General features: G+C 42.8%; 2 long non-coding RNA genes across 2 annotated transcripts in view; both read right to left on the bottom strand.

Annotated features, from left to right (window-relative positions):
* LOC141991612 (uncharacterized) overlaps positions 1-724 on the bottom strand; it is a 35,645-nt gene extending 34,921 nt beyond the window's left edge. Inside the window, exon 1 of the long non-coding RNA XR_012640404.1 lies at positions 593-724. This is a non-coding gene — a long non-coding RNA (uncharacterized LOC141991612). The remainder of the gene's footprint in view (positions 1-592) is intronic.
* Positions 725-7,148: 6,424 nt separating this feature from the next.
* The window catches only part of LOC141991610 (uncharacterized), a 46,471-nt gene continuing 29,838 nt past the window's right edge, over positions 7,149-23,781 (bottom strand). Inside the window, exon 4 of the long non-coding RNA XR_012640401.1 lies at positions 7,149-7,217. This is a non-coding gene — a long non-coding RNA (uncharacterized LOC141991610). The remainder of the gene's footprint in view (positions 7,218-23,781) is intronic.

The following is a 23,781-nucleotide window of genomic DNA, read 5'->3' as shown; positions in this document are numbered from 1 at the left end:
AGTGCTCCATCCATAACCCTTTTCCCCGGTCACCCATCCTATGCTAGGGCCAGTCAAAGTGCGGCATGGAGCTGCTATATTAGCTCCACACCACTTAGGGGGATTTCTGTCTATCTATCAAGGAAGAGAGATGAACAAGCAAATATGTATGGAGTTGGTTTTAAGCAGAATGTGTAAAGTTGTATGCATGTTTGTTATGTCCCTCAGACTCTTGGCTAGTTTCTAACCTGGGACCCAACGTATCACTGTATTATTCTAGTATTACACAGTGTAGTTCAACTGATTACAATTACAGGAATAGGACCTAAATAAAAAAGTTCCTTTCTTTTAAAAGAGGCTTGAAGCATGATTATGTATTCTTCAATAACGAGGCAATTATTTGATAGAGGACCAATCCCCCAATCTCAAAAACCCAGCTCAAAAACGTTATCTATAAGCATGCAGTAACAGACTGAGAAATACTAACTAATGCTTCACTGAACTCAGTGCTGTGATTTTTCTCAATGTTAGAGCCTACCATTGTTATTTGCCCATCCTTGTGGGTACCAGATTCTTATTTAGCTGTACCCAACATTTTAAATTGAAGAATTACCTTAAATCATCAATTGGCGCCAAGGCATAGCATGCAAGTTCAAGCATGTTTTGGAAAGGCGTATCTATTTTCTCATAGTGATTCTCTTCTGGGTGACCTCTGACTGTCCACCTGAGAAGTGTTGGTTGGCTGTAGGGTGGGAAATAAAGCAACATTAATGTTCATACGTGAATGTATTCATCTGCCTCTTTGAATTATATCAGGTGGGTGGAGCTAACTTTTGCACTGACACTAAAGTCAAGTCATATTCCCTTTCTGTTCTAGCAAGCTCATCTTCTCATCTTCACTCAGGTCTGATGCCAAAGATTAATGCCCTTAAATAGTCCCTATCCTAAAATATCTACAGTGCTGTTCCCTCCCTAATTCTGTCCCCCAATCTTCTACCCCACCTCACAGACTTCCTCTGTATCTCAGAATGTCATTTTTGACCCATCCTCCACATATGGCCACTCCTATAATATACCTCAGCAGGAGCCAGCAGGTAAGAGTCCAGCTTCCATTGGTGCAAAAGGTACTTCATTTCTGTGGCTATCCCAAGCTACTCCTTTCCCTGCTCAGAAAGGCTTTATGTGGTATATTAAACACTGGCACTAGTGCAGAACCCTGTGACACTTACTATTAACCTTTTTGCCATGCTGAAAATGACCACTCCTTGTTTCTGTCTCCTTCCACTGACCATAAGGAGGAGAGGGGAGGGCTCCTTGCTCCCTTTTCATCTCCCTTGAACACCTAGACTGGTTCCTAGACTGTAAAGTCATTGGGGACAGGGACAATGTCTTAGTTTAGGAATATGAATTGTTTATTTGTTCATAGTGCTGAATAAGTGATTGCAAAATACTTGTATTATTTTGTGACATCCCTTTTGTGACACACTTGATATTGAGCATGCCCTTCCCTCAAAGATATCAGTGCTTCTTCAGAAATAAGCCTTATCATGCTTTTGTGATGAGGTGGCTACTATAGTGCCATAGTCATTTTCAGGTAGGTAAAGTGAAGCCTAGAGCACCCAAGTAACTAAGCCAAGGTCACACAGTGAGCCAGCAACTCACACAGAATAGACTCCAAGTGCCTGAGTCTAATCTTGCTTATACTTACTGCATGTAAATCAGGAATAATTCCACTGAAGCCAATTGAGTTACATGAATATGAATTGAGAGGAGCGGCTGGCACCAGGAATCCAGCCTTTAACTTACTTGCTTGAATCACTCACCCACATAGCCTTTCAACCCAAATTGTTGGCTTCAGCTGGTTGATAGTGTCCCTTTGAATAATTTAAAACTGGCCCTGGTAAAACACTCAGGGAACAAACCTGCTTTGTGAAAGGGACAGATAACGTGTAGCCTAATAGGTCATTCCCATCTAATTTCTATGATGACATGGGAAACAGTGCAAAAGTGTATTATCTGGTGCAAAGGAAAAACAAAACACAAGCTATCCAGGAATGTGACTAGAATGCTCTAGTGAGGACAACAGACAAGAGCCTGTTGTATCTCCCTAAGCGCGACTTTACTGCAGAACATTTCACTGCATATAGAGCTTGTATTCTCTATGGGTAATCAATCAGGCAGCTCCACTCCCACCTCAGTGAGGATCAGCTGCTCTCGCTTCAATATCTGTCACCTCCAACAATGAATGAGAAGAGACCTCGGGAAGAAGCACTCAGGGGCATGAATGCTAGGGGTTTAATGGACCTGACAGCAAGCAGCTGCTCAAGTTGGATTCATATATTTTAATAGTAACTAAAGCACAGCGTGTACTCTCTGGGAGGCATTTTACCAGCCAGCCATCTAACTGAGCATGGAGCCTGGGGAAAGGAAAGAGAAACAACCAGAATAGAATACACAATGGAATAGCATTTTTTAAAAGTTTTATAATACCTCTAAAAATACTAAAGACACAAGGTGGATGAGGTGATATCTTTTACTGGACCAGCTTCTGTTGGTGAGAGAGAGAAGCTTTCAAGCTTACACAGAGCTCTTCTTGCGTCTAAAAATACTGTCCAATATCACTCTTCCTCCTATTAGTTAGCCTCCATTCTTTTGTTACCCATAGCAATTTTTGTGCCAGACTCTTTGGCATGTTCAGAATGAGCAGCAAAGGAACAAGAAGTGCTCTTTCTTGGGCTTCTGTATGATCTATGAAGGTGGCTTGAATTTCTCCTCCTGCCCCTCCTTAGTATGTAGGAATTGGCAGTATGCCTTTAAATACTTTGTGAGCCCTCTAATGGTTCTCACTGCCTTGTATGTTTCAAATGCCACCAAATCCCAGAAACTGTGTGTGTGTGTGTGTGTGTGTGTGTGTGTGTGTACGTTTATCTAGGCCTTGCATGTTGTAGTTAATAAACAGTCAGTTGGACTCTTCTCTGCCATGAGGTTCCTTTCTGCTGGACTTGTTTTTTACATTTTTTTCCAGGCTACCTAAGCCATAGGACAATAGCCACAAGAAAAATGTTGCATCACAAGCAAAACTGTTGATGTTTTGCTTTTGCTGATTTCATAACCAGGGTGTGGGAAAGACACCATCCCAATGTTTATGCAAAATTTGGTAAAAAAATTGTTTGTTAACAAAATGAAACCTATACGCCCCCCCCCCCCCAAAAAAAACCAAACCAAACCAAAAACAAAGCAAAACCTTAGACATTATGATGCACTGTCGAGCAATTTAGCTTGTTGCATTACTGGAGCATCTTAATCTGGGTCTTACTTGTGTGAGCAGTGAGGACTGCAAAACCCCCTTAAAATTATTGTTATAGCACAAACATCAAATAACATATTTAATACACTTCCCCCTCCACCTGCACCTAGACTACAAAATCCAACACTTTCATATCTCTGTTCTGTGTGTGCACATCTGTGTTTTTTAAATGATAAATTTTCCTTTGTCTTTTATTGGCAGAAAAGGGACAGAGGGGGAGGGAAAGTGTGGGCTGTGGGGACTAGGAAAGAGAAGATGAAGACAGAGTGGAAAAAATAATGCCTCTCATCTTAGCTCCTTTGCTTTGAACCCACAAGCTCTTCCAGAGCCACAGAGAGGAAGAACCTTTGAAAATAATGGTCTTGAAATTAAATTTCCTCCCAGATATTTAAAGATGGTTAAAAATAGAAAGGCAATGAACACAGGGAAGCAACTGTCATTCAGAATAAAAATAACTAACTAAATAATAGGTAAGAGCTTTGTGAAGAGGTTACTCAGACAGGGCCTAATCCAAACTGATTGAAGTCTATGGGAGTCTTGCCACTGATTTCAAAGGGCTTTGGATCAGGCCACCCTCTGCCCCTTTCTGTCTCTGTAGCTGCACTTTGGATTCTCCCTCCCAGTTCCTTCTTCCATGGGGCAGTCCTTCCCTTATGCAGAAGGAGCTCTAAGGCTCTACACTTGCTTCCACCCAGCATACTGCTCCAACTGAGTTACAATCCTCTATCCTTCAAGAATCAACCAGATTCAGAGGAGCCATTGTCCTAAAATGTTTTTCCCCTTTAAAACACTCCAGGCCCAGTAAGGGATCCCTAGGGGAGTAAAGAGCTAGGATGAAATGGATAGTACTATACCCTCTACATTCCTCCCTCCTGATTTATAGACCAAGGAAGAGGAATAGAGGAGGAATGGAGGAAAGGGAAAGAAAGGAAGAGGCTTACAACAAGTAGAGATAATAGAAGTTACATTATATGAGAGTCTCTTAAGTACTGATATTTTTAGAATTAAAAGAGAGGTACCGGTAGGGCAAGAGGGGAGGAGCTGACAGCACAGGACTGGACCTCAATAGAGGAAAGCAAGGCCTGAGTGAGTTCTAAGGAGGGATTTGGAGCAGAAAAGAGGGCTATTGTTCTAGGATGGGAAGCGGTGTGGAAAGGGGGATGAAGGTGAAGGAGTGAGAATGAGACAAAGGTAGTAATAAAGTGAGAAGAGTGGGTTAACTGTAGAGGGGGTGAGATGAAGCTCTAGGTAGGGCAGATCCTTAAAAGAGGGGACAGTTACTTTGAAGAACATTATACAGAAAGAGATAGAAAGTAGTGAAGGGACTTGAAAGGAGGGACAGGAAGATCATTTCAGCTACTGAGGGTTAGTTAGATTGAAAAGGGGAGAGAGAAGTGTCTGAGTGGGGAGAGGAGACGCCATAGCCCAAGGCACCAGGAGAACCTGGTGGGAGTTGTACATTTGGGGAACGTAACAGGGCAGTGTTTCTAAAGCAACTGAAGCTGCTTCCAGTTCCAGCACAGCGAAGTCCACAATGAAATCTTCTAAAGGAGCATTCACCTTCATCCACTAGGCAAGAGGCACCGATTAAGCTGCTACACATAGCCTGTCAACCTCTATCTTGTACTACCTATCGTGTCCTTGGAATTCAAAGCGACTTCCAAAGTCAAGTTTGGCTTTAAATATCTCACCCCACATTAGGGTGAAATCCTGGCCCCATTGAAGTCAATGACAGTTCTGCCACTGCAATGGGGTCAGGATTCCATCCTTAGTGCACAGTTGCCAGATTTCACTTTCAGGTTGATAGTCCTGACTACCTGATACTCATTTATGAGGTAGTTTATAATCTTTCTTCTGTCCCTACCGTTTACGTAAATCCATACATTCCTGCATTAATAGAATTTTCATTCCTCTATTATGTCAGAAGTAAAATTGCATTTTGAGAGAGAGAGAGAGAGAGAGAGAGAGAGATCTTTCTGATGTGGGTGTCTTATCTTCTCTAGAGAGTCTTTCATCTAACTATATTATTTACACATTATGTGAGTTGAGTTAACCCGGCACCATCAGCGATTCTGATTTAGTCTTTTCAGTCATATTTCTCTGTGGGAAATCCATTCCCAGATCCATGGATTCTTCAATTCATAAAGCTTTGTTAGTTTATGAGCCACTCTTGAAGATCTGTGCCATAACAGAGACATTTCCACTCCTCTTCATCAGCTCATGGACTCACCCAAATGCAAGAGACAAACCTGAGGAACTGTTCTTTTAGTAAATGTCAAGTTGCATTTGAGATGCTGACGAGAAGATTGACATCAGGATATGCTAGCAGGGGAGCATGAATCAATCATCCTTTTATTGTAACAACAGAAGGCAGTTTCCATGGAACTTGGAGACATTTAAGTCAGGAACAAGAGTATCAAGAGCACATTATTGCTGATGCCATCTGAGCACTAAGACTGTGAAAATGAAATAGACTCATAGACTCTAAGGCCAGAAGGGACCATCATGACCATCTAGTCCCTCACATTTTAGGCCACAGAAGATAACCCACCCACTCCTGTAATAGACCAATAACCTCTGAGTTACTGAAGTTCTCAAAACATGATTTAAAGACTTCAAATTACAGAGAATCCATCATTTACACTAGTTTAAACCTGCAAGTGACTTATGCTCCATGGTTCAGAGGAAGGCGAAACCCCCGCAGCATCTCTGCCAATCTGACCCATGGGAAAAAGCAAATGAGAACAGATATAGGGCTTTCAAATTAGCACTGAAACAGGCCACCTACAGTTTAAAAGATTCATAGTATACACTGATCACAGCTCTTTTAGACACCAAAGCCAGATCAGGAGCAGAACCCTCATATCAGGTTCCTGGAATTTTCAAAGATATTATCCTGTCTAAGCAAAGAGGTCTGAGAAAATTTGGGACATTTTTATGCATGCAATTCTTGACAAATGCTTTCATTAATATGAGTAATATGTAAATATATTATTAAATTTCTTCTTTATAGTAAAGTCTGCTAACCGCAATAGCATTTGGGCTAAATGGTTGCTGTATGAATCTTTTTATAGCCAAATATAGATGCTGGAGATGGGAGCATACTTTTCCCAACAGAGATAGACTCAGACTGTTGAGGGCAGATAGGGATATGAATTCAGACTTCATCAGAGTTCAGGAGTGTTCAGATTTGGTGTTCTACTTCAGCTCCCTTACAGAGGGAGATCTGAGCCACAAACTTCTATCTGGAGTAAGATTTGAACTTCCCAGAGTTGAGGGATTAGATATCCTAATCCAATATTCTGTCTGATTTTTACTGATCAAAACAATACATGGAGAATTATATACAGCACCCAGCCACCATTTTTATTACTTGTAGAGAGAACTCTACAGATCCCATTTACAATAGTCACCACAAGCTTTCTAGGGTAGAAAACAATGAGTTAAATAACTGGAAGTTTGCTTCACTTTAAATAATGTTCTCAAATGTTGAACGCTTACCCAAATGTTTTCCCTTTTACCTCTTTTGGTCTATGTCATCAGGACCAAGTCTCACAAATACTGAGAAAATAGCTTTCACATCTAACCTGGGGAAGAAATACTTCCTGTCTGTCATATGGACTGAGTTATCTAGATGGTTTCTGCACTGTTCTACACTGGTCCAGTTTGGTGTTTAAGAAGTCTATAACATTTTAACCAACTAAGGTACTGTTGGTGAATACCAGTGGTGCTTGGTTGACAATACCTGGAGAGTGAAGTCTTCCATTTTTCTACAGGCGACGCACAGAATGGACTCCAGGCGACGCACAGAACGGACTCCAGGCATGAAACTTTCCCCACTGTCCTCCAGTGTGCCTCAACCTTGTATTGGAAGGACAACTGTATCTACCAGGTAGTCACTCATCTTTCTTGCTTTCAGTCCTTGATATATCTGCCAACAAGATTTCTAATTAGCATAGATTATTGCACTGGAGTTTTAAAACTTTAAGTGTTTCATAGGATTCTGCAGGCTAAGAGACGTGTTCAATGTTATTGTTAGCAGTCAGCCAACCTGCCCTTTCTCTGTTGCCATGCAGGCAGCTTTCCCACAAGTTGTTCTTAAATTCCATACCTTGCTTTGTGCTATCTAAATAACCAATCACTTATACTTCTCTCCTTGCTCATGAGCAACTCAGTCTCCCTCTCTGGCAGCAAAGCTAAGAGTGTCACTTAACACCTTTGTCTCAGTCTCCAAATGAAATGTCCGAATGTCCTCTTCAAAACCTCAGATCACCTTTTTCTCTTGTTATTTTTAACCACAGGTTCAGTGACAACCGTCTCATCCCCCCTGCATCTTGAATACACCTAGCCACATTCTCCTTGCACAGTCCTTAACAAATTAATCATTGCCCTGTCCTGTTGGCACAAATGACTGTCAACATAGCAGATGGTGTCTAGCCCTTACAAAGCTCTGTCTCCTCCATCTCCCTCCGTCTGTGACTCTGTCCTCCAGCATCGTGAAATAGGGTGCATGTTGGGTGATTTTTTACACCTGCCTCATTTTTTCACTTCAGGATAACAGGCTGTTGTCACAGTTCCGGGACATCACTCACCTTGACACCAGGATGACAATAAACCTTAGCTAACAGAAGCATGCAAGTGAACAGAAGTTCATCAGGATTTTACTCAACCCTCTTGCAAAGACCTTAGTAAAGCCCCACCAGACTCTCAATCTGCAAACCAAAAATGCCCTTTCAGGAACCATGACACTATACAAAAAATGTACTGAAGACTCTTGTGAGCCTGTGACACTAAGCACTCCTCTATTCACACCTTACCCGCTATTGGAATGATCTTTGTACAAAATATGGCTTGTGAGGTATAATTTGAAAGCTAATAACTCAGTGATCATTAATAATCTTGCATCATGTATGTACGTGGTGGGTATTAAGCATTATGGACCTCTATGTAAATTAATCATGGTGGAATCAAACCATGGAAGCCCCTTTTACATAGAAATCATACAGGGGGATGGGGACCCACAGGAAGGGAAGAACAGAAAGAGGTTCAATGAACTTTGGAAGATACAACCAAGGACAGAAGCTGTCGCTGGCATCCATCACTAGACAAGACACAAGGGAACAGAGTCCTTGCAAGCTGAGAAAGATGGATCCTTCAATCAAGGAGGGGTGGCGTTGAAGTCTCTGGAAATGAAATAGGTGAAAAACCTATGTAGGTAAAGATCTTTCACTCAAGAAGCCAGAGCCCGGTACTTTGTGGAAGGTCCTGACTGAGGGAAAGACAGCCAAGGCTGGGAAGAAAAGTGACTGGTGAGAGAAACCATCTTGAACAAAGCCCGCATCTTGCTAGATTAAATTTTAGATCTTTAGAAGCATGTTTTGTTTTGTTTGACTTGTAACTCTTTATTTTCATTCCTTATACTAGAACTCACTTAATCCGATGTATATTTTGTTAATAAATTTTTCATTTTTACCACAAACCAACTCAGTGCTGCGTTTAACATGAACTTAAGTTAATAACACGTGGTGTGGTTTTTTGTCTTTAAAAGGAAAAAACAAACAGTATTATTTCTTTGAACTGCCCAGGAGAGGTCTGGGTATTCAAGAGCTCACAGTTTTGTCAAAATTCATGACTTGGTGTGTGTTGGAGTCACTATGCAAGTAGTAACCAAGGGTGGTGGAAGCCAGAGTGGGGATGTAGACAGGTTGCTGGGGTCAGAGCTGCTGAACCAGGGCTGTTTAGCACACAGACACTCAGGGTCTGCTAGAGGCCCAGGTTGGGAGCTACAACAGCAAAGCCACGCAAGGCACCCAAGGTTATAGAACAGGTGGTGACACAATCCTTCACTGGTCTGAATTGTACCCCAGAATGTGACACATACCTTGGGAATCTAATGGTTATGCATTAGATTAGAATCGGAATCATAGAACTCAAAACCTACTCAATCCCCACCCTTATGGCACAAAGAAATATCACCCAATTTAAAAAAGCTCTGAGGAGACAACCCACCCTGCGTCAGAAAACTGCAGCATATCCCATTGATCTCAGATACCACAATCATTGAAAGGACTGTATTGGAAAACCCATAACCAGAACTTCAACTCAGACTGCTGAATCAATGTCAGTGATAAAAATCAATGCTACCAGGAAAGAGTCTCCTAATGTAGCATGCATCAGCAAGTCTTGGTTAGGGGTTGTTGCAAACCCAGTACTAACCTTTATAGTGCCAATGGGATACCTATTCAGTAACATCTCTGAGTGGGCATGGAAGTTGGAGTGGTCATATTACTCACTCATTACACGTACTCATTTATGAGCTTGCCTCATAAATTAAGACACCTGAGTACATCCCACCTGAAATGCTGATCCAGCTATGGGGACGCTGCTGATCTACAGGGGCTCTCAGACATGTCCATCACTGAGTTCAGTTGCCTTTTTAGCAACTCTATTAGTTCTTCTATCAGTCCTAGGAATGGGCCCCCCTAAGTTCTGTGATCCAGAGAAACATAAAAACCCAGGTAGACTGGGATTGTGGGTGGAAAGCAGTATTTTCCATGAACAATTTCAACTGAAACGAAACATTTTCCCCCCTTAAAATTCACTGAAATTCTCCAGTACTTTTCTGAAAAGTTAGAAAATAAATGAAAAAAAAATCATTTTGACAAAAAGGACATTTTTCAATTGATTCCCCCTCCCCAAACAGAAAAGACCAGCTCTAATTATGGATAAACACTGAAATTCTTCAATTTTCAATGTTTTTTTTTTTGATTCATCTTAGATTCTATTTATCAATCTTTGGTTTCAAGGATCTGAGTCTATCAGTGTTAGTTTGGATAAAGTCAATTTGTTTCTGGGGGAAAATTTAAATCTGTATACTCTTTACCTATGTGTAATCTGAGACTTTTTCCCCATTATAATAAGTCTTTCAGTTCATTTGACTCTGTATTATTCAGTACATTTTACTTCTGAATGCAGCTTCATTTAACGGTTTATGCAATCTTAACCACACAGGTTAGCAGATGTGCTGCATTTCTTATTATGACTAATTGACACTCCTGAGATATTTACTGGTTTATTTTAAAGGTGTCATTATGTCAAGAATTAAATAAAACAGGAAGACAGGGACGAGTAACACCCAAACTCTGGTTCCACAGTGTATTCATTTCAGTTTAATATTTAATTAAGCACATTTGGGACTAGCCCAAGATTAGAAGGGCCCTGTAATGGCATGGAAGTCACCAGGGTGTGCCCCCTGTGGTTAGGTGTGGCACTGCCAGTGGGCTCCTGGCTCAGTTTCCTCTCACCCAGGGTATAAGTGAGTCCAAGCAGGCCTTTCTAGTATCTTCGGAGCCTCATTTAACAGAAAAGAACAAAACAAAGATGTAAATGAACCCTTTAGCTCATCTTACTCCACCAGAAACTCTGCACCCCAGGTTAATCAGTCATATGTCTCGCCCTCCTAGCCCCTCTGAGCACTCTTAGACCAAATTATCTTCCTGGAGCTTGGGCCTCTGCCAGGCACTCAGCCAGCTACCAGTCTTTCCCTGACAGCTTGTTGCTCTTTACTGAACCAGTCCCTAGTAGCTGCCCAGGAAGTCCCATAACCAGTTCATTCTCCTGTGCTGCTCTGGTCTTTTGTCTAGGAGCACTTTCGCTCTGGCCTGCTCCTGCTCTCCAGGGAAACACCAGGGGGAGCAGCTGCCTATCCAGCTCCCCTGAGAAATCTCTCTCCTCAGGTACTTCATCTGTTCTGGGGCTTCCCTGACTGACTCCTCATAAGCTCTTATTAGGCCAGGTGCTCCTTACCTCATTAACTTCCACTAAGTTACTTAGGCATTTAACTATCCACAGGTGGATCTAGATAGGCTAAGGAGAATGAGCCAATCACAAGTAGGCTGGGTGCCTGACTTCCTGAAGTCCCTATGATGGGCCTTCCTGCATAAGTTGTACGTCTGAGCCCTTGCAGAAGCTACAAGATGCTTGTAGTGTTCTGCTTCCATTTAACATGTTGTGAAGTTGAGGGGGTTCCTGCAGTCACAGGTGTCTACATTCAGCCTCCGTGTTCACCCAGTGGTGTTATAAAAGGGATGAATTTGGCTTTAGATCTGCAAGTGCCTAAGGCTAGGCCGATTTGAATTTCAGCAGAAATATAAATCACATCTCATTCTGTTTTTAATTTGCTGCCTTAAGCATGTCAGTGATGCTTTCACAACCATCTGAGTGGTGTCATTTTCTTCTGATCCAGCTGCATTTCCCCTGTAATCAGGGGCCTAAAAGAACACATGGGAGCCTGATTCTACTATCGCTTATACTGATGGAAGTCAGGAGCAACTCCATTCAAGACCATTGAATTTTATTGGTGCAAGAGGAAAAAATTAGGTCACATTCGGCAGTGTTCTACCAGAGTAAATCCTGAAATCAACTGAGTTACTGTTGATTTACACCAGCGTAACTGAGAGGCCTTTCTTATACAAATATTGGAGATGGATAAGCAAGGACAAGATCCAAACATCCCTTATTTCTGAGCACAACAGCAGCTCACCATCAGAGCAATGAATCCACTTCATAGGTACACGCTTAAATTCTCAAGTGGTCGTCTAGCACCCACAATGCTGGATATGATAGGTTTGTTTGGGAGGAATAATTTCAAGAGGCCCTTTTTTGATTTTCAAGTGTAAGAAAAGGCTAAACATTTCTCAGTGCACATCAGGCCACGATGAAATCATCTAGGGACCGATGACAAGTACAAGCTGTGCAAGAGAAAAATGCTATGGGGTTAAGTGCGGGTAAGTAAATGCAGTTTCCACTGTTCATTACAGGTGTTAATCCAAACTTCACAGATACTTTTGGCTGGGATTCATTAAAAAGCTCCCCTTTTACAGGAGATTTCTAGTCCTTCCACCCACTTAGGCCAGAAATATTAATGCTGGATCATCTTGTCTGTGCCTATTATATCTCCTGGGGAAGTCCAAGCTGGCATGATCGGTGTCCTGACCGTGCCTAGTTACTACAGTAGCTGTTTCTCTGTAAATACCTCTGTTAGGTATTGTCATGAAGAAATGCCATCAGAAAAACCTTGCATGCAATATTTTGGCATTTCTGCTTATGTACCCTGTTGGAACGAGGGTCTATGCAGGTGCAGGTAAATAAAGCATTGCCAAACCTAAGTATTCAAAATCATGAGTTAAGCCCCTCAGAATCAGATTGGCTCAAAAATCATGCTCTCTTCCCCACCCCGAAGGCATAGGGGAGTGAATAAGGAGGAGCAGGGAACTGGTGGAGCTTCAGCTCAGCCCTCAAAGTGCTAGCTAGCCATGCTCCACTGGCACAAGGACAGGAGGGGAAGGGTAATTGTTTGTTTGTAGAGGCCATAAGCAAATTTCTACTCACACCATGATCAAAAGAAGGGCGGAGGGAGGAAGTTGTCCTCCTCTGTGCCCCAGTTCTCTCTGTCGGATGCTGAGAAATCAGCAGCAGTGCTGCAATGTGCCTCCCCTTAATACAGCTGTGACATTGGGTTGGAACCTGCGCCTTGCTCCCTGGACCTCACAGCCATTGGCTAATCTTGCAAGGTTTTATTTTTGCAGCATCTGCTCTCCCAGGGTGAGAACATATCTTTAAAAAAAAAAAAGCCGAGTGTTGCTACTCTGCGTTTTAATGTTTCTTTAAACTTGTGTCAGAGGGTGGAGCTGGTGGCTCAATGGCATCACAACATGCTGACAGACAGGAGTCCCTGAGCTTTGGAAGAGATGTTATGAATATTGGAAGCGTGTTGTTCAAACCTCACAATTAGGGTGCTGGCTAAAGCTGGTTGGAAAGTGGGTGGGTTTCTGTGGAAAATTTTGACTTTATGCCCACACACACACACACACACACACCCCTTTCATCTGAAAACCTAAGGTTTTGGGCCAAAATGTTTTCAGGTTTGTTGGGCTTTTTTTCCACAAAGTCAAAGTTTTCCATGTAGAGCAGACAGATACTTTCAAAAAAATATAGAGTTTAGCTGAAAACTCAATTTTTCTACCAAACAGTTTTGACGGGAATTTTTTGACCAGCCGTATTGCTGGCACCAGCCTGCCAGCAGCCTCTGGCACACTGATTCATGGAGCAGGGATGAGGGTATATCATGGCCTGGAAAGACCCTAGTCATTTTCCAAACCAGGACTTTGGAACAGCCAAAGCAGAGCCAGCTCCACTTTGTGTGTCTGATTACATTTTTTCATGCTGATGCCAGGCCATGCTGCAGAGATCAAATTAGCGGACATGCTTTTTATTTTCATCCTTCAAGAGTATTGGCCCCAGCTCTTCATCCCTCCTTCTCTTACCAAATCAGGCCCACTGCCGAAACCATCTTTCAACCTGAAAACAATCTGGTATATGTGTAAGCTATGGGCCTGATCCTGCAAACACAGTATTACTTTTTATTTTTATTACCATACAGCCTCAGAGCCCTAGGCATGGACCAAGACCCCATTGTGCTAGGTGCTGAATAAACAGAACAAAACAAATCCCAGTCCCCAACCCAAAGAGTTTAAAATCCATGTGACTAGTCCCACCATACCCAATGGGGCTACCCACCGGAGTGAAATGACTCACCTTTGTGTTTGCAGTATTGGGCATTATATATCTCTAGCAATTGCCTGTGAAGTGGTAAGTGGCAGCCATTAAAACTTCATTACGGTGGGGCAGGTGCTATATTTTAGCCAGGGACAAGTAAGCACAGCTCACTGCTTATAAAGGGTACCACAGGGGCTTTTTGTACTATCTATGCAGAGGAGAGGAAACCTCCATTTTTTAAAGTTTAAATTTTGTATACTTTTATTTTAATTTTAAACCAGGCAGCAAACAGAAAGGGTTGGAGTAATTTTATGAGACACCTCTTACTGGGCCAGAGCCTCAAGTGGTGACCAGTGTATATCCATGGAAGTTGATGCCAGTTTTCATCAGCTGAAGGACTGACCGGATCTCTCTAACAGGGATTCCTGGACACCATTTTCCCCTGGGGGGAAACTGGATTAATTTACAAATGTAAGGCATTTTGACAGAGATTTTGTAACCTGTAAATGCACACTGATTTTATGAATCTCCTTTCTGACCTGACTGAAATTTCCTATTGTGGAAAATCAATTTTCCATTCTTAAACAGGAGCATTTAATCATCATCAATATTGATTTAAAAGTATCTCAAAATAGCATTGAAAGGGGTGAGGCAGAAGTGAAACCTCTTGCAATAAATCCTCTCATATAGAAGAGACATTTCCGATAAGGCAGATCCTTCCTGCTCATAGTTTTTTCCTCACAATGAGCCAAAACATTGTCTCTTAGTGAGTGATCACTAGACAGCATACATTATCAGAATGGACAGATAGCTTTAAACCAAGCTTTTACCATCTGTTCTGGCTTGTAATTACAGACACAGCAAGAATACAAGTTCATAATGAATTATTCAAAAAAGTTAGAAGAAGAGTTTTCAAACGCATTGGTGGACTAAACACAACCCTGACCGTCCCTGAGGAGCTCTGAGATGCTGCCTCATGCATTGTCTGCAGAAGGACTCCGGCTGTCCAGGATAGGATTCCACCATGGTGGAAGCACTGCTAGGCTCTCTGCCAGGAACCAAAGTGTATCCATAGCTACTGCTTTTCAGGACTGCAGCACACTTGTAGCCTACTAAGGAGGCTATACAGGCACCAAAGGGGACCGGGAGCCAAGTTTGGCTCTTGGTTACACAGATGTAAATCCTCTGAAGTCTCATAAGTGTATTAGCTGGACTTTTCTCTGAGCACTTCAATCACTAGTAGGTGATCCTTATCCTGTGGTTGAAGTGAGAAGCTTCCCCCTACCCCTTCTCCCTGCTGGTGCACCTGGTTGGCACAGGGCAGGCTTTAACTCCATGTAAATTCCTTATTCAGTGAGGTATTTAATTTTTTTCCTGCTGTGTCATTAGAAAAACATGAGTCAGTAAACACCCTCTCATTATATTGAATGCCGCAATACCTACACACTTCCCTACACTAAACAGGGGTTCACTCTATCAAAAATGAATATCAAGCATATGGATCTCCACTATGTGCTTGCATGCACTTTCCTTCTCTGGCGCCCCCCCCTTCATTTGATGATTTACATGGCTGGGTATTACTTTCCTGGTTGGATGTATCAACATCAAATGGAAAATAGCCAAAGGAAGGGTTCTTTGTGCCATGCTGTAGCGATGAATATGTAAAATGAGCTTGGGCCAAGTCAATCCGTCTCATTCCCACATCTGCATGTTTATTGGCTTGTCAGCTCCAAACTTTGCAAAGCCCTCAACCAAAGAGTTTGCTGCTGAATGCCTTGGAGATATTTTTGAACTAAAATGAGATCTGCGATTCTTTAACTGTTCTGGATAGCTGAGGTGGAGAGACCAGTGTTAAAAAAGAATCTTCCTCCATATTTGATAAACAGACAGAGGCAGTGCTCTCTATAGTTCCACATTGATACGTGTAATACTAGCTGTTTGTCTGGCTGAAAAGAAAGCTTTTCTTTGGGAGAGGGTGGTAATCCACAGTACACAGGAGAGGGCAGTGGCACTGCAAGTTACTAAATGGAGATTACTGTTAAAATGTTGATGCTACCCTTGAGTATTGCTAAAATGTATTTCAGGTAAGAATAAATCTCTGCTGAGGGTAATTCATATGGATACATCCACACCACACGTATGGAAAATGCTATAGGTTAAAAACCAATAGGTGGTATAAAACTCTAAAGCTTCAGGATATAATCCAACCACTGTCAGAGGTTAGGAAGAAATTTTAAGATGACAATTGTCCATAATAGCGTTTCTTGCAATTTCCACTGAAGCATCTGGTAGTGAACTCGGTAGGAGACAGGATTCCAGGCTTGATGAAAGACTGATCTAATCCAGCATGGCAAATGCTACTTTAGATGTACTTGCAACGCTGAAGAAAATATCGACTAATGAAGCCTTTAAGAACTACAACAGCTGCATAAAGGAATCCATTTGCAGTGTACAACACATTTTACTGGTTCTACAAAGCCCAACAACAGTGCTACATATACTTGAGTGCCACCTTACCTGATACCTATTTAAATAAACAGACAGCACAACCCTGTGACAGCCTTCTCTAGTGTCACAGTCCTTCCTTCCACAGCTCATTTCCTTGAAATAAATGATTAACACTTTTGCACATACTGTACTTGTTTGTAAAGCACCATGTAAATTTACCCCACCATACAAGCTATTGAAACAAGAATGAATAATAGTAATAAGACAGCAGGTTTTGTAGCATGGCGGAGACCCTCTATCTGACTTCCTTTGCAAGGAATTACTCCTTCCGTGCTGAATGCCATGTGAGATAGTCACCCACTCACATCACCCTGTTGTGTTTTGGATGGGAGCAGAATTGGAACTAAATGCAATTAGAGAGGTTGCTCTTACAGTGTTTGTAGGCCAAATGGAAATCATAGTAACAGAAATTTTACAAGAAAATCTCACAAGATAGCCAGCCCAATTATTTAGCCTCAAGAGTTCTGGAAGGCTGTGAGAAGCAGTCAGGTTAATGGGTAATGCTTAGGGCCAAACTGGAACTCAGACTCTTTTGAGGTGTTCCCATTACTTGTTTGTACATGTATGTATTTTATTTTATTTGTTTTGTCCACAAAGAACACCACAAGTAGGATAAATGAAAGAGGAAAGAAAATCTTTTCTCAGGGGCTAAGAGCTCGGAAGGGTATTCAGCTAATTATTAGTATGAATATTCTTTGCCTGACAGAGCATATGTGGACTATTTGAGTCTTTATCCTGTGCAGCATACACACACAGAGTCAATGTCCACACTCCTCTTCCTGGGGAATAAAGCAACTCAGCAGAAAGCTCATCTTACACTTTCTTCTCTAAGTTAGATTAGTCCAAGGGGTTTCTATGCAAGACCTCTGTCTCAGACACTAGTTCCTTCAGCAGAGAGAGGATTATCTGTGAGGAGGTTAACAAGCCACCCCACGCAGAGCAGGAGGGGTCTAGCACTGACACAGGGTGGGTGAAGAGAAAGGCCCTGCCCCATCCCTCACTACACCATTTTTAAGAGCCACTGTGGTTTATTGGGTAAATACATATTTTGCTACTCTTTGAAATGATTGATATGTTTGACTGACAGACTGCAGTGCCTCCCTCAGGGCTTTGTAAGTGTATCATGCCATCCCACCATTGAGCTCTGTTCTTCTATTCATGGAAATGAACACATTCCTCAAAATGAACAGAAAAATAAGGCATCTGGGTGTGAATTTGATCTCCCTTATACCATATAATGGTGTAACTCCAGTGACAGCAGTAGAGCTACTGCTGATTTACATCAGTGTCATTTATGGTCACATGAAAAGTTTAAGTGCAGTAGTGTTTGTGTTTAAGTAGTTAGTAATATGGTTTAAAGGAGGTCACATTTTTGAACTTTCAAGCACACAGTGCTACCATACTAGCAGGAGACAGAAAATGAAATCACAGAGTCGCTATGTGGCGTAACTAAGCAATTGGCCCAGCAGGGGCACCCTGTTATCCAGTGCTAATCACACCCCAGTGTGCTCTATTTTGTGAGCTGATGGCCATTTTAGCAGTTATCAGATTTCTTTTCATTTTAGGTGTAAATACATTATTTCAATAAACCACTTGGATACCTGGACATTGCCAGTTAAAGTTAAATCCAGGGGAATGGCTCTCAGAGATCAGCATGCTCAATGCTGAACCTCTAATCAAACTGCTCCATCAATCCAGATTACACTATGCTGTCCACAATCTAAACTCCTCTCCTCTGCAGCCAGACCCTGACCCACTGCAAGGCCCTTTTACACCAGACTAGTGGTACAAAAGGGTTTTAGGCTGGCCTAAGTGGATAGCCAAGGATCCCGTGGTGTGGGATGATCCCTGAATTGATGTAAAACCACCTTTGTGCCCTTGCGATTATTAGCTGCTCTGGGGACTGAAGTCCCTCAGCATAAATTAGAGGTCTATTAACTTCTCTGGAGCAGATCAGAATCTCCATAGCAGTATGCAGTTCTCGAGACTCCATCTATTCTTGTGTGACTCAAGGAAACCCTCTGCACTGGGACCAAACACAAAGCCCATTCTGGTGACTCTATACTGTGCCTGCACGGGGGGAATTCCCTGATGGCCCCTGGCCAGAATAGCATATAGAGGCCAGGGACAGAATCTGTCCTAGGAATTTTAGAAGTGTCTTAGACAGATCTATAGATGGATGAAAAGAAGTGCTTGTCTGCGCCCATCTCAGTTCCTGCTCAGAGGGAGGATTACTCTTATGAATCTTTACAGCAGTGATGCTGGCAGATCTGAGGGGCATTCTGTTCAGAAATGCTGTCAGCTTTGCCTTATTCCCAAGGCAATGAATTAACACTCCTGCAGCATGGAAAAGAAACATTTGGGTCTATTCAGTGGCTTTCTGCCACAACTTCTAGACAAATGACTCACAACAACAAGGATATGCAATTTACCATGCTTCTCTTAGAATAGATCCGTCCCAACCAAGGGCTACATTGTGCCACCTTTACACTAAAACCAATACCTTACTCTATCAGTAAAGAGGAAGGATGGTCCTATCCTGCATGTGCTTGTTTGGGACATGCAGGTTCAATCCCCTGCTTTACCAGACTTCTTGTGTGGCCTTGGGCAAATTCACTTAGTCTCTGTGCCTTGTTTCCTCTCCCCTTGCGCCCTTTCCCCGAAAAATGGGGATAATAGCATTTCCCTACCTTGCAGGAGTTTAATGAGGCTCAATACATTGAAGCTTGTGAAGTGGTCAGCTACTATGGTGAGGGGGCCTAAATAAGGACCTGAGATAATCTCACTGCTTTCAACAGGACTGCTTGCACAGAGAGGTACTACTGAACATGAATCATAGAATCATAGAATATCAGGGTTGGAAGGGACCTCAGGAGGTCATCTAGTCCAACCCCCTGCTCAAAGCAGGACCAATCCCCAACTAAATAATCCCAGCCAGGGCTTTGTCAAGCCTGACCTTAAAAACTTCTAAGGAAGGAGATTCTACCACCTCCCTAGCTAACGCATTCCAGTGTTTCACCACCCTCCTAGTGAAAAAGGTTTTCCTAATATCCAACCTAAAACTCCCCAACTGCAACTTGAGACCATTACTCCTTGTCCTGTCATCTTCTACCACTGAGAATAGTCTAGAACCATCCTCTTTGGAACCACCTCTCAGGTAGTTGAAAGCAGCTATCAAATCCCCCCTCATTGTTCTCTTCTGCAGACTAAACAATCCCAGTTCCCCCAGCCTCTCCTCATAAGTCATGTGTTCCAGACCCCTAATCATTTTTGTTGCCCTTCGCTGGACTCTCTCCAATTTTTCCACATCCTTCTTGTAGTGTGCGGCCCAAAACTGGACACAGTACTCCAGATGAGGCCTCACCAATGTCGAATAGAGGGGAACGATCACGTCCCTCGATCTGCTGGCTATGCCCCTACTTATACATCCCAAAATGCCATTGGCCTTCTTGGCAACAAGGGCACACTGTTGACTCATATCCAGCTTCTCGTCCACTGTCATCCCTAGGTCCTTTTCCGCAGAACTGCTGCCTAGCCATTCGGTCCCTAGTCTGTAGCGGTGCATTGGATTCTTCCGTTCTAAGTGCAGGACCCTGCACTTATCCTTGTTGAACCTCATCAGATTTCTTTTGGCCCAATCCTCCAATTTGTCTAGGTCCCTCTGTATCCTATCCCTACCTGCCACCGTATCTACCACTCCTCCTAGTTTAGTATCATCCGCAAATTTGCTGAGAGTGCAATCCACACCATCCTCCAGATCATTTATGAAGATATTGAACAAAAGCGGTCCCAGGACCGACCCTTGGGGCACTCCACTTGATACCGGCTGCCATCTAGACATGGAGCCATTGATCACTACCCGTTGAGCCCGACAATCTAGCCAACTTTCTACCCACCTTATAGTGCATTCATCCAGCCCATACTTCTTTAACTTGCTGACAAGAATATTGTGGGAGACCGTGTCAAAAGCTTTGCTAAAGTCAAGAAACAATACATCCACTGCTTTCCCTTCATCCACAGAACCAGTAATCTCATCATAGAAGGCGATTAGATTAGTCTGGCATGACCTTCCCTTGGTGAATCCATGCTGACTGTTCCTGATCGCTTTCCTCTCGTGTAAGTGCTTCAGGATTGATTCCTTGAGGACCTGCTCCATGATTTTTCCGGGGACTGAGGTGAGGCTGACTGGCCTGTAGTTCCCAGGATCCTCTTTCTTCCCTTTTTTAAAGATGGGCACTACATTAAAAGCCCATCTTTAAAAAAGCCCTGGCTGGGCTTTTTTAAAGATGGGCTTTTAATGTAGTGCCCATCTTTACTACTAAAAGCCCTGGCTGGGATGATTTAACTGGGAATTGGTCCTGCTTCGAGCAGGGGGTTGGACTAGATGACCTTCTGGGGTCCCTTCCAACCCTGATATTCTATGATTCTATGATTCTATGATTAGCCTTTTTCCAGTCATCCGGGACTTCCCCCGATCGCCATGAGTTTTCAAAGATAATGGCCAATGGCTCTGCAATCACAGCCGCCAACTCCTTTAGCACTCTCGGATGCAATGCATCCGGCCCCATGAGTAACGGCGGCAGAATCTAGGCCTGAATTCCTGCTGTAATAAAATTTATATGGATGTTGGAGCAATTTAGAACTACTAGTTTGGCGCTTTCTAGAGAGAACAGGTTGTTCACAATGCTATTCTGATTGATTCAAGCCAGTTTTTACTGGATGAACACAGTCACAGATGGCCCACTTCAGCAGAGAGGCCAAGGAATAGATATGCCACGGAGACTGACCTCTCCTTTTCCCCTAAACAAACACTCAGAGACATGTTGAGTCACTCTGGGGAGGCAATGTGGGGAAACCTGTGTAGAACTTTGGCTTAGTGCATAAGATTGTACTTTCTGGTAGTGGCTGGCCCCAGTGACTATAACAGCTTGCTGTTTAGTTCAAGCTGAAAAGTTACTCCTTTGGCTCAGTTGGTAGAAGCTTTTGGTGCTGAAGGTGCGCAGCACTGCTTCCCTCTGATGAGCGTGTGTCTGTGTATGCAGTTCAGCTGTGTTACGCATGCAATGCAGGGAAAGGAACTGTTAGATTCTACTGGGATTTTTTGTGGTCTTTTAAATGGATGTTTTTTTAAAGTCAAACAACAGTGAGCACTCTTAGGCTTGTTCATTTGCATTTTGCGGTAGCACCAAAAACCCATATGAGGATTTTGTGCTGGGAACTGCTTTTACACCACAAAGAAGTCATGGCACCTGCCTCAAAGAGCTTTCAATCTAATCCAATAAAGCAAGTGAGTGTAACAAGAGAAGAGAAGCAAGGAGACAGCGGGGAGGTGTGTGGGGGGCAAAGAGATGGTACTATGATCACAGGCACATAGGGTAATTGTGTATAACTTGTGGCACCTTAGAGACTAACCAATTTATTTGAGCATAAGCTTTCGTGAGCTACAGCTCACTTCATCGGATGCATCGGGCGGGGGGTGGGGGGGGGGGAGGAAAAAACAAGGAGAAATAGGTTACCTTGTGCAAGGTAACCTATTTCCCCTTGTTCCCCCCCCCCCCCCCCCGACGTTCTTGTTAAACCCTGGATTTGTGCTGGAAATGGCCCACCTTGATTATCATACACATTGTAAGGAGAGTGATCACTTTAGATAAGCTATTACCAGCAGGAGAGTGGGGTGGGGGGAGAGAAAACCTTTTGTAGTGGTAAACACCCATTTTTTCATGGTTTGTGTGTATAAAAAGATCTTCTGTACTTTCCACAGTATGCATCCGATGAAGTGAGCTGTAGCTCACGAAAGCTTATGTTCAAATAAATTGGTTAATCCCTAAGGTGCCACAAGTACTCCTTTTCTTTTTGCGAATACAGACTAACACAGCTGTTACTCTGAAACCTGTGTATAACTTGATGGCTCAGACATATGAAAGCCACGCTTTTCTTTTATGACTAAACAATGACATCAGCTATTCCTGGCTGCTCCTCAACCTTGCCATCACTAGCAGGCTGATTACTTGCAGAAATGGGGGTCTGGCATAATTTCCCCTCACTAAATCAAACACTGGCCTGTTGTGTGCATAAAGAGAGCTGTGTCTCCATCTCCGAACTGGCTCCTTTTGTAAGCAGTAAATTCACGGGGGGGTGGGGGGGAAGAGTTTACAGGTAGACACAGCAACTTGTATGGGCAGAACAGAAAGGAATGATATACAGAAGCAAAGAAGAGTACATAAATGCAAAAGCGATAAAGATACTGACAGGCAGTTAGCAGATTACTTACAGCAAAAGGGAAAAGTGAGATGTCAGCTGTGAGGGGATGGGTACAGGAAAGCAGAATTTAGTGTCAGTTGAAGGTGAAAGCAAACTGGAAGGGTTCCTGAAAGGATACTAGAGGGGAAGTAACTTAGTGACATAGAGGAGGTTCCATCCAGATAAATGGAAAGTCAGATATGTTTGCAGGCACATGAGGCTTACTGAAATATCTTGTAAGTTCAGCAATAGCGAAGTGATTATGAGACAGATAAATATTCAATTAGATTTCTGCAGCATTCATTCTTACCTCTTCTGTTGCTAGACCTGTTTCAACCACGAAGAGGGAATTGGACAACAAGACCCACATAATCCTAACTGGAGATTTTATTAAAGCAGACATGTTGGAGGAGCCAGTTTAAGGAGCCTACTTGTTGTGAGCTCCTCTGACTTCTTACACGGCACTGAGGTATGCTGGAGATAAAAGTATCTTTGTCTTAGAAGGGATATGAGATTGTGCCAAATTTACTGGAAGGCAGATAAATATGATGAAAAACAGAGCAGACTGCATGGACGTCGAGAGAGACTGTTCGAGCTGCATTAGTCAACATTTCAAAAGAGCTCTTAGCCAAGGACCTGCAAAGAGGAATTCTTCAGCCATATCCAAGTATGTGCATTGGCAACATTTCCACCTGTCATGATTTGTGAGCAATAGACTCTGGAGAGAGAGGCATGGAGGAGAGGGTTAGAGGATGAGGAATAAAACAGAGTGAAGTAGTCTAGTTGTCTAAATACTAGACTGGGAGTCAAAAATTCGTTAAGTTCTAATTAAAACTCTATGACTCCCCTGTGGCACTAGGTTAGTCACTTAACCTCTCTGTGTCTCATTTTCCTAATCGGTAAGCAGCACAGTTTGTCAGCCTAGCTCAGAGGACCACTCTTAGCTAGTCAGGGCTCATGGTGATCAGGCTTGTCCACCTTGGATTATCTGAAGGTGGCAAAATCAGAGGCTGATCATGGGGGAAAAATGACCAGCCTTTGTATACGCTAAAACACCCAAGGCATAGCCCTATCAGGGTAATTCTCAAATACAAGATTGGGTCTCCATACATGTGCAGAAAATGTCAGCTTGCACCCCTATCCAGGCAAACATTGAGCTAATGAGAAGCCCAAGGATAGAGATTGTCAAG

The sequence above is a fragment of the Natator depressus genome, chromosome 7 (genome assembly GCF_965152275.1).
Source record: "Natator depressus isolate rNatDep1 chromosome 7, rNatDep2.hap1, whole genome shotgun sequence".
NCBI lineage: Eukaryota > Metazoa > Chordata > Testudines > Cheloniidae > Natator > Natator depressus.
Note: the sequence above shows the minus strand (reverse complement) of the source record. Positions and strands in the feature narration are given on the sequence as shown.